Source organism: Micromys minutus (genome assembly GCF_963924665.1).
Source record: "Micromys minutus genome assembly, chromosome: 15".
Taxonomy (NCBI): domain Eukaryota; kingdom Metazoa; phylum Chordata; class Mammalia; order Rodentia; family Muridae; genus Micromys; species Micromys minutus.
Window position 1 is genome coordinate 12231314 of NC_137984.1, and position 15435 is coordinate 12246748.

Genomic DNA, 15435 nt, shown 5'->3' on the forward strand with positions numbered 1-15435 from the left:
ATTTCACTGTTTATCTCAATAGACAATCATCCCTCAAATTCGGTGAAATGAACAGTACTGATAAGGAAGATGGAGAGGGTGGAAAACCCACACAGTCAGATGGAGCTATCCAAACAGCCGCGGAGACAGGGGAGCACGGAGAGCAAGGAAGCTCTGCAAAGACAGTCTGTCTGCCCCTTCCGTTTCCTTGCCCGATCCGGCAATGCTACGGGTGTAAAAACCGGTCAGAGAAATTCCGCCTCCACCCCGGGGAGCAGCGTCGTTCGGGTGCAGCTGGCAGACGAGGTTCCGGGACCCCGGAGCGGCGAGTCTCCCCCCGCGGCTCGCACGGAATGTGCTGCTCCGGCGGGCGATGACTTCATGCTGCCCGCCTGGAGTAGCCAGCGGCGGCTGCAGCTGCAGGTGGGGCGGGGGCTTTGCGAGCCCAGAGAGCCGAGCGCACGCGGCCGGGCGGGCGGGACCGCAGCCGGGGGCAGCGGGGACGCGCCTCTCCATCCCGAAGGTAAGCCGCTGGCCCCGCGCTATCCGATCCCAGCCGGCTCTCCGCCTGGTCGGGGACTAGCTTTGTAGGACCCCCGGGAAGGGAGGACTAACCCCGCTGCCTTCTGCAGTGGGGAAAGGGGAGGTTGGGAGTGAAAGGTTGATTAGCCTTGAACGGAGATGGGGGGAAAAAGAGATGTTCCGAGCAAACAAAGGGGCTTTCAGCCCCCCGCTCTTAAAGGTGATCAGCCATTTTCCGTGGTAGGTTGGTTTAGATTCTGATGAGTATTAGAACTGTAAAACCGTCTGAGTGCCCATTTAACCTTTGTGTCTTCGCCTTCGCCTCAGTCAGTCCCTGGCTTGGGAGGCGAGTGTCCTTGGAACAGTTGGGGCAGTCATTGGTAATCTGGTCTCCCCGCATCCTCCTCTGCCGTCCCTGCTGTGGCACCAGGGTGTTTCTTCTCTGTCTCAATGTCAATGACACCTGCTTGCTTCCAGCCTTTGAGAGTCAGGGTGGAGGGAAAACTTCGCTCCCCTCCGGAGTTCTGCTTTATGTGGGCTGCACTTGGCAACTTCTCTCTTTATTTTTCATCTCCTCTGCCAATCAGCTCATTGATTTTCAGAGACATTGTAGCTCATCATCTCTTTACCTTCTTCACTGGCATGACTGACTTCATCAAGGACCCAAGAAGGGCATTGCCTCTTATTGGGTATTCCCTTAACATACCCCCTATAGGTAGGTATACAAATGGAATAAAATGGCCTGCTTTCAGCGCAGGACCAACATGGTTTTTTCTAGGTGCTTTTCTTGCCCTCGCCCTGGTTGGCTACCCAAAGGCTTGCTTGGGTAGAATACAGAATATATTGGGTTAGGCAGGCTCTTCTCTCTGCATACACAGGTACAGGAACACTGAAGGGCAGACTCTCCAGTTCTCTTAAAAGATTTCTAGTTCAGCTGCAGTGTAAGAAAATCAGCTGTCAGAGTTTAGGGCAGCCATCCCAAAAACCAAGCAGTGTCTATGTTCCAGGATTCTGTTATAACCCCAAACTGGGGCTTTCCCATTGGCAGACAGAAAGCCAGGGGCTCTGCCCAATCCCAGGCTTGGGTTATTTGAGCATACCCAGGTTTGTTTCCTCCTTCCTATACAGGCTCCTCATACCCTCAAGCACAACAGGAGCTTCCCCACCCGCGACCCCTCCCCCAGCTCAAGTCCTTATTCTCAGCTGAGGGCATAAGTCTGCTTAAGATCTGAAGCAGTTAAGATGGCTGTTGTGGGTGCTGAAAACGTGTGCCTCGACAACAGAACCATTGCAGTAAAGGAGATTGTGTGGAGTCTGTGAGCCAACAGTCCATATGTAAGGAGAGCTTTCATCTCCAGACTTGAAATGGAAAGGCTGTTGCACTCAACAGCCGTGCCAGGTTACTCAGTGAAAAGGCAAAGCGCTGAAAACCAGGGGGACTTTAATCTAGACATGACAGGTCTGCCTATTTCCCTATATTCACTGATGCCAGGCTAATCCTAGTGTGTTTACTGAGTTTGCTAGTATTACTTTTCTAATTACAAATTCACTTTGGAGAAATTCTCTCTAGGAAGATTTGACTTGGCTTCTCTGTCTTCACCTTCACTATCTGGGCAGAAGGAGGGTTGCCCAGCACAAAATAGCCCTCTCCAGGAACTGTCCCTGGGGCTTTCAGGAACTGGGCTTCTTTCTGTTTCTTTACTGGCGCTACTGTGTCTTGAATATGTTTTTATTGCACATATTAAACACTTGAGATTCTAGAATTTTGATTCAATCACATTTTCTAACGAAGGAAACAAAGAATAAGATTGTAAAAATCCTCACTTCCTCACCTTCCCTAATTTTAAAATATTTAACGAATCCATTATTTTTCCAAAAATAACTAATGTGTATATGTATCTATGTGTGTGTGTATATATATATGTATATATACATATAATTCTCCTTAATAAATTGGACTTTTAAATAGAAGTCTAATTATATAATGATCCCTTGATACTAGAGGAACAAAAACAATTTTTATGACATTAAGATCTGTATGTTTTGGTTTAGAGAGAGGTGCCTGACAGCATCCTGGTGGTGGCTAAAATTTCAAAAATCTGCGTTATTTTCTGGGGAAACCAAAATATCTGGCAAGAAATTGCTTTAGGATCAAGGGGATGGTGTTCAGTGAGCTGGCGGGATGCCTGCCAATGTTTTCACAGGCGAAACTAATCCACCATGTGAAGGCCTGCAGTTAAAGGCACCTGAAGATGTCATTTTCCTTCAGGTGCAGTTGAGGAGGGCAAGGCACATGAGATCTCCTGATATGCACCTTGTTGTGTTTAAACTAGTTTGAGAAATATTTATAAGTTCAGAACTCTAAGCAGAGATGTGTATATGTATACACACATACCAATATACATACACACACATGCACAAATGCATACATACACATACATGCACACATATATATGCTCTCACACACATACATACATGCATACATTCATATACACATGTACACAGACACACACACAAACATACACAGGAACACACAGACATGCACACACATACATAAGGAACATGCACACATACACACACACTCACACACATTCACATAGATGGTGCTCCAACTGAGACTGAATTATTACCCCCCCCCCCTTTTTTTTTACTCCACATGTTGAGAGAGAGAGGGAGGGAGGGAGGAAGGGAGGAAGGGAGGGAGAAAGGGTGATCAGAAATAAGGAATAGGGAATGAAGTGGTTCGAAAGATCAAGCACTAAATGAGCTGCAAGCGCTCACGTAGGCCTGACAAGATGCAATTGATGCCGGCTGGTTGCTTTCCAACCACATGAGCTTTGCGAGTTGAGCAGGCAGCATTGTGAGGAGCTTGGCAAGCATCGATTGAGAGGTCAGAGGTGACGCCTCTTGACAAAGGAATATGAGTGTGTTGCCAGCAGCTGCCATTGAGACAGCCTTACGTAGAAATGATGGAGAACAGAAGAGGAAGAAGAAATGCCATTGTTTTTATCCAGTGCCTCCATGGAGGTTGGGTCGGGAAAGTGGGATGCTGTTGGAGTTCTGGTCTACTCTGAGGAAAGTATGAGACCCTGCCTTAAACAAACACCAAAAGCTACTTTAACATGACCAGACGTGCCAGGTCTGATAGAGAGTTCTCCAGTACTTCCCTCCTTTCTGCAGGTATGATTAATCCCGACCAAGTGGTGTGATAGCTCACCCAGCCTCTCTCTAACCCGCTGAAACTCATCCATGCCAGCCAAACATAAATTCACTTCTGGTGCATGCCGCCTGATATCTTGGCCAGTTTAGCCATCCCGCACGCCATAGCTACCACTGTCTCTGGTGTGAAGCCTTCTCTGGTGAGACAAGCCTTCTCCTCCTTTGTCTAAATCCCTGTAGTTCTTTCTGTCTTAAACCACTGTGCGACTGTGCACTGCCTCCTTATCAAGAGCAGACATGGAAAGAAAGAAAGAAAGAAAGAAAGAAAGAAAGAAAGAAAGGAGGGAGGGAGGGAGGGAGGGAGGGAGGGAGGGAGGGAGGAAGGAAGGAAGGAAGGAAGGAAAGGGGGAAGGGAGAGACGAGAGACGAGAGAGAGAGAGAGAGAGAGAGAGAGAGAGAGAGAGAGAGAGAGAGACAGAAAGAAGGAAAGCAAGACCAATAACAAAGACAGGGTCTGAAATCAGCGCATTACCTCAACCAACTGTGGAGCGCCCTTTTGTGTACAGCCATGGCAAATGTCCACGAAATTTTCATGACGAAAGGACTCAGAATTTTGTGCTGACAAGTGTGCAGTTGAACATGGCCAGAGCTGACAGCTGTAGTCCACTCTGCAACACACACGCTTACCGTCAAAAAACTGTATATACCCTTCATGTGTAACTTATCTTAATATTGCTATGTGCAGGAATTTGTCATTGTCAGTGAAGGAAATGAAAATAAATTATGTTCATCTACCAAACAGTCTCCAGTCTAAGGAGCTACCTGTCACCTTGACTAGATAACGCACTGAAATTCTGAGCTGCATCACAGAGGGACTGGAACCAGCTCACATAGCTGGTTCCAACAGGTGTGATGAGAACAATAGGGGCCTAGAAAAGACTCAAGAAGGGGAGGTTAAGTCTCTCAAGGACACTCTCAGCTGTCACTTCCTCAGCATCGTTCCTAAATCTTCTGCTTTCTAGCCAAAATATAATACCTGCATAAGCACAAAAACTGACTGCAATTTTTAAATTTTTATAATATCTGCATGCACTCATGTTGTAGTTATATTTTATAGTATATTTTATAATTTTAAAAAATGTTGCAAAGTATACACATACATAGGAAACTAGAACACACACACACATACACACACACATACATACACACACAGAAATGGGTGTATGTTTTCTGTATTTTAAAATTAGTATAGTGATATAATTATGTAAAATTTCAAATCAATGTAACACATCAATTTACTACTGTAAATTAATTTAATTACATACCTTCACGGTGTTGTAGAAATCCCACGATATCCGTTTTCAGAAATTGTTTGTCATCTTGAACAGATTTGTATGTGTGTGTGTGTGTGTGTGTGTGTTAAATAGCAATCAATCATTCTCTCTACCCATCAGCCATCTAAAAACTCTGTATTCTGTGCCCACAAATTTTTCCATTTTGTGTTGAAAAAAAGTAGAAATATTACACTAATTGTCATCTTATGTCTGGCCTTTCCATTTAAGATGATGCTTTCAGAATTCATCCCTACCATAAAAGTCAGGATTTCATTCCAACTGAAAACTGTTTTCCCTACGCATGGATGACATTTTGCAATCTTTAGGAGCAGAACACTTTCAGTGTACTGTATTGCTAGCTTGCATTATGGTTTGCAGCAGTCTAGTGACGTTTACCAAATTTCTACGTGTGTGCCGTAATTTATTCAGTCAAAAAAGTTGATAAGTCTGTTTTAAGTCCAAAATTGTCTTGTAATTGCAAACCATGGTTATGGACTTCAAGCCATGGTTGGGTGGTTATGGACACCGTGGTTTATTATATAACATAAAAGTTAATGAATTTGGTGGAAGGATGCCTAAACACGTATGTTTGACTATCTAAGCTCATTTTAAATTTTCTGACCTTTGGTAGATAGCATTTATGTTTACTCCAGAGCTATTTTAAGGGCTCTTGACCCAAACGGTTCATGTAGCTCAATCTGAATAAGGAGAGAGTCTCGAGTTTGATTTGTAGTTTGCAAAGAGAAACACTCTCTATAAATATTGGGAGATTCCAAGTGTCACATATTTTGTCATTTCAAAATAGTGCCAGTGCATCACAGATGCCTTGCGGAAGGGGTGAATTGGTGTAAAATGATCTGGAGCAATTTTCTCTCTTTTAAGTTCCAGAAATGGATCACCTCATCTAGCCTAATCTAAAGCAAGTTCTGTGTTCTAAGTTCAGAGGTATGCTCCTGCCTTATGGGAACTCTTCAGCCTTTTCTTTGTTTCTCTCCGGTGCATCTTTTTAGTTTATCTTGAGACAACTTTGAAAACTCCAGCGACTTGCTTAAGCTGGCTTATCTAGTGTTTGGAATATGGAAGGCAAAAGTGGAAACATGGGACGGAAAGACTCAGAGCATGAGGATGGTTCTCTTGTCCTGTGCAGGGCAGGACGATCCCTACAATGGAAAGATGAAGAAATGAGTGTTGTGTCTTGTGTTCGAAACTCATGGGTTGCAAGGGTTTGTATTTAATGAGCAAAATCACTCCACAATGTTGCAGCCCCTAGACAAGTACCAGTGGTAAATTCCAAATGCTTTCCCTTGGTTTTTGCTACCACTTAAGATCTCATTTTGTCAAATGAAATTTGGTTTTGTAACTCACTTGCTGGCAAGGTGAGCTATGATCAGTTGCTTTTCCTCTGGCAACTTTCTTCCCAACGTTAAAAACATTAATATATTATTAATGACTATTAAAAATATCAAAACATTAATAAATATTAATGACTATTTTAAAAAATAACATAATTAAATGGGTGTGGTAGTGTATGCTTGTCACGCCCAAAGTCAAGAGACTGGAGGAAGAGGACTGCTTGATGCTTGGTTCATACTGTGAGATCTGGTCTCTAAAGCAAACAGAAACAATAGAAAACCAAAATTCACTGTAATCTCTGATAACTCTGGTAGTAAGAGTGACTAAATAGTTTCCATTTTTACTATTTTTCTGAGATGTTTATAATGGTAGCTTGTAACCACGTCTCTTCCCTGCAGCCTTGCCCCAACAGAAGTTGAGCTTTGCAAATGCCTGAGCCATCCGGGCGTGCTATTTCAGAGCAACGGGCTCTGATCTGACGGGGCTGTGGGAATTAGTCTTAGCTTCTATTTTTGACTCCCGAGCAGCTGACTGAATAACCTGACACAAGTGATGGGCGTCTTCTTTCCCCTCTGAATTCTGCTGCGTGTCTCCTCACACTTCTCGGATAACTCCGTGTCAGAAATGGTGGCGAGGGCACAGTAAGAGGGTGTTGGTTTCAGAAACCAAGCACCGCGAAGAAATGATGGCGCCTCTTCCCTAGATAATCACTGTTGCTGTTTGCTTTTTCCAGTGACAGTGTTGAATCCCCAAGGGAACAGAGGACAATTTTAACCCGTAAACACTCCTAATGCCCATCTCTTCCCCTTCTACTCTTGAAGAGGCAAAGACCCGTGCTACACATCTCTGGGGAAGGGACCAACCTTTTCTCAAACAAGGTTTTATTTATTTATTTTTCTTGAGAATTTCCTACAGTGCTCTTTGAACATTAATGTGTAAAAATTGTTGGCATTTTATGTAGCTAGTCAAAAGAGCTAAATTATCAAACGGGAAAATTAACCTGTAACTTTATGGTCCACCACTCAGAGCTGCTGTTCATCTGTTTTGTACTTTAATATTTGAATCTCACAAATTTTTTATTCACGGAGAGGTTCATTACTAGGGACAGGTAATTAGGTTTAATGAACAACAAGTTTAAACTAATATTTTTAAAATGCAATACCTGAAGTGCAGATTCTCTGGTCTGATGACTATTAAGTGAGTCCTCGAAAGGCAGATTTCAAATCCTTGTTGCTATGTGGTTCTCTTTTATTAACACAGACAGTTTATTTCTGCTTAATAAAACAAGTACGAAAAACACCAAGAGCTTTAAGTATTGTATAATATGCAAATCATTGCTGAAAACTGATATGTTGCAGCTGGAGAGAGGGCTTAGCTGTTAAGACTATGCATTGCTCTTTGAGAGGACCTGGGTTTGTTTCTCAGCCTCCACGTGCAGAAACATACCACCACCAGCTTCAGGAGATCAGATGTTCCCTTCTGGCCTCAGAGGCACCTGTACTCACATCGGATATCCCCATTCAAAATTATTCACATGCAATTTGTTAAAAATAAAAATTTAAGTGAGGCGTCTGTGGTGATTGGCGGCTCCAGCCATACCTGCGGTGGCTCATTCTGACTGAGGGTGTCTTCTAATTTATTTGTGGCTGCAATAACATTGCCTTCCATGAAAAGCGTAAGTCATTAGTGAATATCTTCTCAATCCAAAGGTGATAAATGGCCACAGTAAACTTTGCCAAAGGCTCGACATGATGCATGGCCTCACTTTAGAGTGTTGTACTGAGAACAAAAAATACCTGTTAAAGATGCACATTTTTCTGCATTTGTACATTGATTGCAGATAAATACAAGTGCTTTATGTGTGTTATAAGCTAATTTTTAGTCAGTTATACATGAATAGATAGATACTTATAGATTATGTGTGTGTGTGTTCAAGGCTTTATTTTTTTAATATTTGGTTACTGCAAAGTTAATTTTATTTAGAATTTGGATAATACATGTTTTCAGAACTAAATCTTACGAAAGGAAACCCCTTACTTGCATTTTGAGATTGCATGAACTATATCTTCTTTTAGGTATTTATTTAAATGTTCAATCAAACATTCAATTGCAAAAGGCCTGACCGGTGTGTTTTTATTTTTCAGCTTGAACAACACACCGTTTTAACTTAATTTTTCATCCGTGAATGTTTCAGTCCCTGTCATCCGACCTTCTCCTTTAAGTAATACATCATCCAATACAAAGAATCTTTCCAAGACCTTTGTTACAGTGGCTCTTAGAGTACTGACTCTTCTGAACAGAGTGTTTTAGAAGCCAGGCACAGATGGGAACACCACATATCATCAGTCAGCAATGCTAGTTTAGGAATTCCAGTTCAGCTATAAAGTATTAACATGTTGGAAGCGCTACAACTTTAGGGTCAGACAAATTTAAAGGTTACTGCTTTTACTGCCATGATTTCTCAGAATTGCTACTTGTCCTTGCTTAAACCAAGAAAGAGTCAGGTATTCTCATCTGCTTTAACAAGAAGAGATTTAACACCCATACATTGCTTCTAGAACAAAGAGGGAAATTTACTTGTGCGGATGCATTTAATAGTTGACCATCATTAAAACCGTAGCAAAAATGCTAAAAGGTAAATGTTTTCATAGATGTCTTGAATAACAAGGCTGAAAGTAGTGAACGTAACAGGGGAAAGTGAATTTCTCCCTGTCCCTGAATAAATACAGTCAGTTATGTCTTAGAAGCATTATATAATCCTCAAAGCATTTCAGGGTCCACTCTCTCCTCACTGGACCATACCAGCTCCCTAACTGGAAGAACAGGAGTCACGCTCATGTTGCAGAGAGAGAACATGAAGCTTGTGAAGGTTAGTGACCTGCCTTTAAGGAGTATCTATCTGAAGAGCAGAGCAAAATTCAAACTCAGTTCAAGGCATGCTCTCCTCTCTGCTACGTATGTAAAATATGAACGCAAAATTGAGAACTCAGGCTCAGCATGCTACTGATTACAGATTCCTCAGCAATCTTCACTGCAGGCCTCACCAGGAAAACCTCTCTGCAGGTATTTGTATCAAGCCAAAAATGAACCTGTTTAGAATCCTCTGGGTTGTAGTTCTCGCTTCTACCCCACCCCAAAAATATCCTAGCTGGTGTGCCGTGTGACTATGAACTACTTCTCCAGGATATACCATAGGTACTAGTTGAAGATTGGAATTTGAATAAGCAAACACAGGCACTAATGATGCTTCTGATTTGAATAAAATTCCAATGTAGTTTGAATTTGTATAATTCTTCCATTACTGAGATCTTATTTATTTATGTCTATGCACATTCTCTAGGTCCAACTTAAGGTTAATTTTCTGTAACTTAATATTACGTCTGAACCTAATTGTGACATAAAATTGTATAATGTCCTGTTTTAAAAGGTACCCAAATGGGACAGAAAATTCTCTCCTATAACTAACTACATTACACAAATTAAATTCATTTTGATTAGGCTTCTTTTGAATCCAGGATAGTTAAGAAACTTGTTTATGAGATTTGTATTGTTCAAGGCCTCGGAAACATCATCACTATAACACAATTTTTAAAGTAGTCTGGTCCCTGCTGGATATTCTTTCAATTTCTACAAAAAAGGCAAGAAAAAACACATTAATATTTTTAATTTTAGTCAAGTTTTTTTTATTTAAAAGTTAGTCACTTGCTGTTATTGAGATTCCAAATGTGTTCTAAGTACCTCTTTTTTCTTTTTTTAAAAATGTTATTGGATAGTCTCTGTATCTACATTTCGGGTGTTATACCCTCCCCCCCACTCCCCTCTGTCCTCCCCCTCAACATGATTCCGTGAAGGTATGTATGTGCCATCATTAGTTACTGAGGCAAAACTTTACTTCCTAGTGTCTCTTAATTCCTTTAACACCTGATATGGAAAACCCAGGGTTGAATTGGTTACTAAAATGTCAGGGCTTGGAGATTTAAGCTTTCAGTTGTTAAAGAAAAAAAAAAGCTAGGAGAGCGGGCATGGAGAAATGGGTCAGCTGGTATGTGAGGCTTTTTCAGGGAACCTGAGTGAGTGCTGCCCCCAGGATCCCTTTTGGGATGCTCTAAAATGTCCATTCCTCCAGGTATGGTTCAACACACAAATACATACACACACATACACATACAAACATAAATACACACATGCATACATGTATGCATGCACATATACAAACATACATACAAACATACACATACAAACACATACACATGCATACACACATATACATACAAACACATACACATGCATACATGCATGCACATACACACACATACACATGCATACATGCATGCACACACACACATGCATACATGCATGCACATACACACACATACACATGCATACATGCATGCACATACACACACATACGTACAAACACATACACATGCATACATGCATGCATGTACATACACACATATATACAAACACATACAGATGCATACATGCATGCACATACACACACATACATACAGACACATACACATGCATACATGCATGCATGTACACACACGTACAGGCAAGCATGCACATACAAACACACACATGCATGCATACACACACAAACACATACACACACTTTAAAAGAAATCTTTAGAAGTAAGATAAAGGAATACTTACAATAATCTGTCTCCATGTAGCCAGCCTTCTGCTCACACTGAGCTTCACGTTTCTTCATCTGTGCTACACACTCAGTGAAGGACGGAACAGCAGTGTGCTGAACTGCTGCTCATGGTAACGCTAGAGGAACACATTATCTTTCCTGCTTCACGGAAGGACCCACCAGGCATGGAATAGCTGAGCACATTACCCACGGCTGCACAGAAATTACAGGATTCAAACCAGCGGACCTGCTGTGACAGTCCACATTCTCACACGCAATAATGAGCACAAACAATTCCCAGCTCTTTCCTTTGCTCTACTGCTCTACAGACATTTATCAGACTGGAGTGGAGAAGAGATAGCAAAACCCCGCTCATTGTTTCTGCTATGTACTAGAAAGTACGATTTAAGACTTGGAGAGACTTCAGTAGAATAAATACTTCTGCATTTATTAGTATGGCATCTCTATTAAAACTCTCAGATGGAGACGACACATACATTTTGAATTATCACAAAAGAAGCCCCGTGGCAGCCTCATTTTGTGATATGAACAATAATAGCAATTTTGCGGCAATAATTCTGTGTTTTCTGAAAATTATTATTAGATATATTTCCACCTTTAACTCTCAACTTGATTCTTTTTGTATATACTTTTTGTAAAAGGGCACAGACGTTTCTGAGCATTTTCCTTTTGTTTTTTGAGGTGGATCTTGCTACATAGCCTGTCTTAAGAGTTTCAGTTGCTGTAAGAAGATACCATAAAGGCAACCAAGAGAATGGTTTATTTGCCCCACATAACCTGACTCACAGTCTATTGAGAGAAATGAAAGCAGGAACTTAAGCCAGCTGGAAACTTGGAGGCAGGAGTTTATGCAGAGGCCACAGAGGACGGCTACTTACTGACCCGATGCTCAGCCTGCTATCTTAGAGAACCCAGGTCTACCATCTCAGGAGTTGTTCCACCCACACCAATCACTAAGTTAAAAAAACAAAATGTTCTACAGGTTTGACTGTAGTCCAAACTTACCAGCCAGTTTCTTATTAAGGCCTGCTTCTGTCAAATAACTTCAGCTTGGGTCATGACACAAAATTAGCCGGCATATACCCAAAGTTTTGAATTTGATAACTCTCTCAGCCTGGCCTTGAACTTTCTATGAAGTCTAAGCTGATATCAATATTTTTGTCTTGCCTTATCCTCTTGTGTATTGGGATTAATATAGATTTACATCAGCATTCTCTGCTTTCCAGTAAGGTTTTAAATTAGGTTGCCATAATTGGGGGAATTAAAGAAAATGTATGGCTTTTAGTAGAAGGGAGGTAAGTTTGTCCAATGCTAAACCTACTTCTGGTTTAACTTGGTGCTACACTTCCATTAAAGAAGGATGTGAAATCAGAGCATTCACTATTACATAGGGATAGTGTGTGTATTGAGGTCCGAAGCAATGATTTCCATTTTCTCTCTCGTCTACAGCCCCAGCTGTGAGAGCAAATACAGCCAAGTGTTTTGGATATGAGACTTGTCTGTTCTCGTTCCACTCTGAGCAGCACAGTGGGCTTCATACCGCAGAACGATAGAGGTTTATCTTGTACCAGCCCATTGATATAATGAAAGAGAATACAAATCTCTCCACTCATCTGACTTTATACAGAGATTCAGAACATGATAACTTGTCTACGGCAAGACTACCAACCCTCTGGATTGAGAGTTTTCAGATCCCATTTGATGGAAGTAATTGCACATGTTAGTATTTAGTCTGGGCTAGTCTCCTGTTGTTCGGAGCTTGAACCTGTTTTTGTCTTCCTGTGGTGCAGCCTAGAACAGGCAACCATAGGAACCATCCAATTTCAAGCTAAAACTTCTTGACATAATGTAGCAATACCAAAGATTTTTAGGAAACTAGGCTCAACATTATGGGAATTCTTTCATTGGTAGATGTTTTCATATCTAAATTTTAGTTTTGTTTCATGACCCTAAAAAATGCATGAATACCTTTTTAGGAACCACATGAAAACCAGGAAAACCCGATGCTGTAATTCTGCGTTTTGTCACTAGAAAGAGTGGCTGAATAGCATCCCCAGCTTGTAACTGTGCATGATTAGGCAAGATGACGCTTCCATTCCTGAAAGCATTCATTGGGATTTGTCTTACTGAGCGCCATCATTCAGCCTTGAGTGGGAACAGTGATGTCAGAGAGGACCTCATCAAATACATGTCTGTGGGAACCACACGGAGAATGCTTTCCCCCAGCCATTGATGTTCTGTAGTCAGAGCCAAGATAAGTAAAATTTCTGTCAAAAGATTATCAGTAAACATTAGGGATAATGAGTGTGGGCTATTTACTGCTTACAAAATACAAACATATAAGATTGTGAGCGCCGTTTTGATTGCTTGTTGAGCATTTGGCATCTTAGGACAAAAAATACTGTTTGAACTGATGAGCATTTTATTAGTTGTCCTTATAGGACATAATCCATCAAGTGGAAGATGAAAAGCTGCCAAAGCATCAGCTGGAATTCTGCTAAAGAGTCTTTATGGTCACCGTGTGGTTCAAACTGTGGTTGACTTCAGCCCAATGTAAAATACTGACAGTAAATGTCCAATATAAAAACCTATTTGGATTTACTTCCCATAGTATTTCTCTTGGCATTTTCTTGCTTTGTCTTACCTTTCTTGGGCATGAAAGAAGAGAGCTCGGCGTCAGCTTTAGCATGAATCGAAGCCATGCTGAGAGCTGGTAAGAGCAGGCTTTGTGGGGCGTGTCTAATGTCACACCCCACTTTCTGACAAATCCCTATAAATTGTTAGCCAGCTGTCAGTCTGGCTAACAATGGCAGAGTGAGGCTGTTGGGAGAAGAGCATTGTGGGAGAGACTCCGGCGCTGACACAGGCCCAGGTCTCCCTCCCCATGCTGTCTACGTCATCGTTCGAGAAGATGATAACTGTGGACTGGGAGGGCTCTGCTGGGATTAGCACAGCATAGTGCTAGCGTCCTGTGTAAATATGAGATTGTCCTACAGTGTCACTCCTAACCTTTGGGCAAACTCAAGTTTCAACCTTTAACCTCTTTCTGCTAGATGCTTTTCTATGCAAAACAAATGGTCATTTTTCTTCTTGATCACTAAAAACATCAAGAAACACAAAAGTCAGTTAAAATCCATGATATGAAGTCCCATGTTGTTTTAACTTACCTGAGTTTTCATATTACATACCTAACATTAGGAGTACTTGCTTTTTTATAATTGATATGTAAAAATTATAATTGCCACATGACATCTTTCTGCTGATAAGTATTTATACGCTAGTTATAATTAGAAATGAATTTAAAGGAAACTGATGCATGTAATATGTGATAAAAATAAATTGTGGAGTAAGTTCATCTGCCATCAGGAGCATGGTAGGATATTAAAGTATCGAGGGAAGCCATGCTGTCTGATTCAGACACTAGAGATGATGAATATAAGAGTCTTTAAAAGAGCCACAAATGGATGTGATTCTGAAGTGGGAAAGTTCAATGAATAGAGCAGAAGAAGCTGAATGCAGATTATTACTCAGCAAAGTATCCCTAAAGATGTCAGTTTTGAACTTTGAAACAGTTTTAAGTGGTTTATATTGACCTAAACATTATTTTTATTCAAGCACAGATATTTATATAGTATATTGATAGATGATTATAAAAATATTGCAACTGTACAGTGAGAAGAAAACACGTCTTTATTTAACACATCATATCTGGGTATCTAGGAAATATTAATATTCTCTCCCTCCCTCCCTCCCTCCCTCCCTCCCTCTCTCTCTCTCTCTCTCCCTCCCTCCCTCTCTCTCTCCCTCCCTCCCTCCCTCCCTCTCTCCCTCACTCTCTCTCTCTCCCTCCCTCACTCCTTCCCTCTCTCCCTCTCTCTCTCTCTCACACACACAACCACCTACACACACACACACACACACACACACACACACACACACACACAACTTAACCCAACCCTAAGATTTCATCTAACCCCACAAATCAATTCATTCTGACAATAGTGGTAGGTGTTGTCTTTTGTTCTCTATACCAATGTCCTGGTACATGATAAAATGGAGGTACTATGCAAAGCTCAGTAGTCCTCAGAATCAGGAAGTCTAGTCTTGCCAGACTTGGATAGTGCACAGAGCATGGCCCACCACCACCATGGTGCTGTCTCTTCTCTTTTTCAGATCACTCAGAATAAAACTGCTTCGTTTTCTTCAAGCTCCTTAGTTAACCCCACTGTGAGTGTCATTCCCTGATGATGATTCCTAAGGGAGGTAAATCCTCTGTATTCATCCATTTGTTGCTAAGATGGAGTAAAATTAAATAAAATACATACATAAATAAATAGGATAGCCCCAAAACTCCAATGCAATCTCTCTGTGAAAATTTTAGGCATAGAAGGTTAGCCTTTTGTATAAAATCATCAACTTCCTGAT

The 15435-nt window shown here is 41.3% G+C and overlaps 1 protein-coding gene across 2 annotated transcripts in view; it reads left to right on the forward strand.

Annotated features, from left to right (window-relative positions):
- The first annotated feature begins 351 nt into the window (after window positions 1-351).
- The window catches only part of PKIA (cAMP-dependent protein kinase inhibitor alpha), a 69433-nt gene continuing 54349 nt past the window's right edge, over window positions 352-15435 (forward strand). For both annotated transcript variants that reach the window (XM_080929246.1, XM_080929247.1), the window contains exon 1: window positions 352-502. The gene's annotated coding sequence lies outside the window, so the exon portion shown is untranslated. The remainder of the gene's footprint in view (window positions 503-15435) is intronic.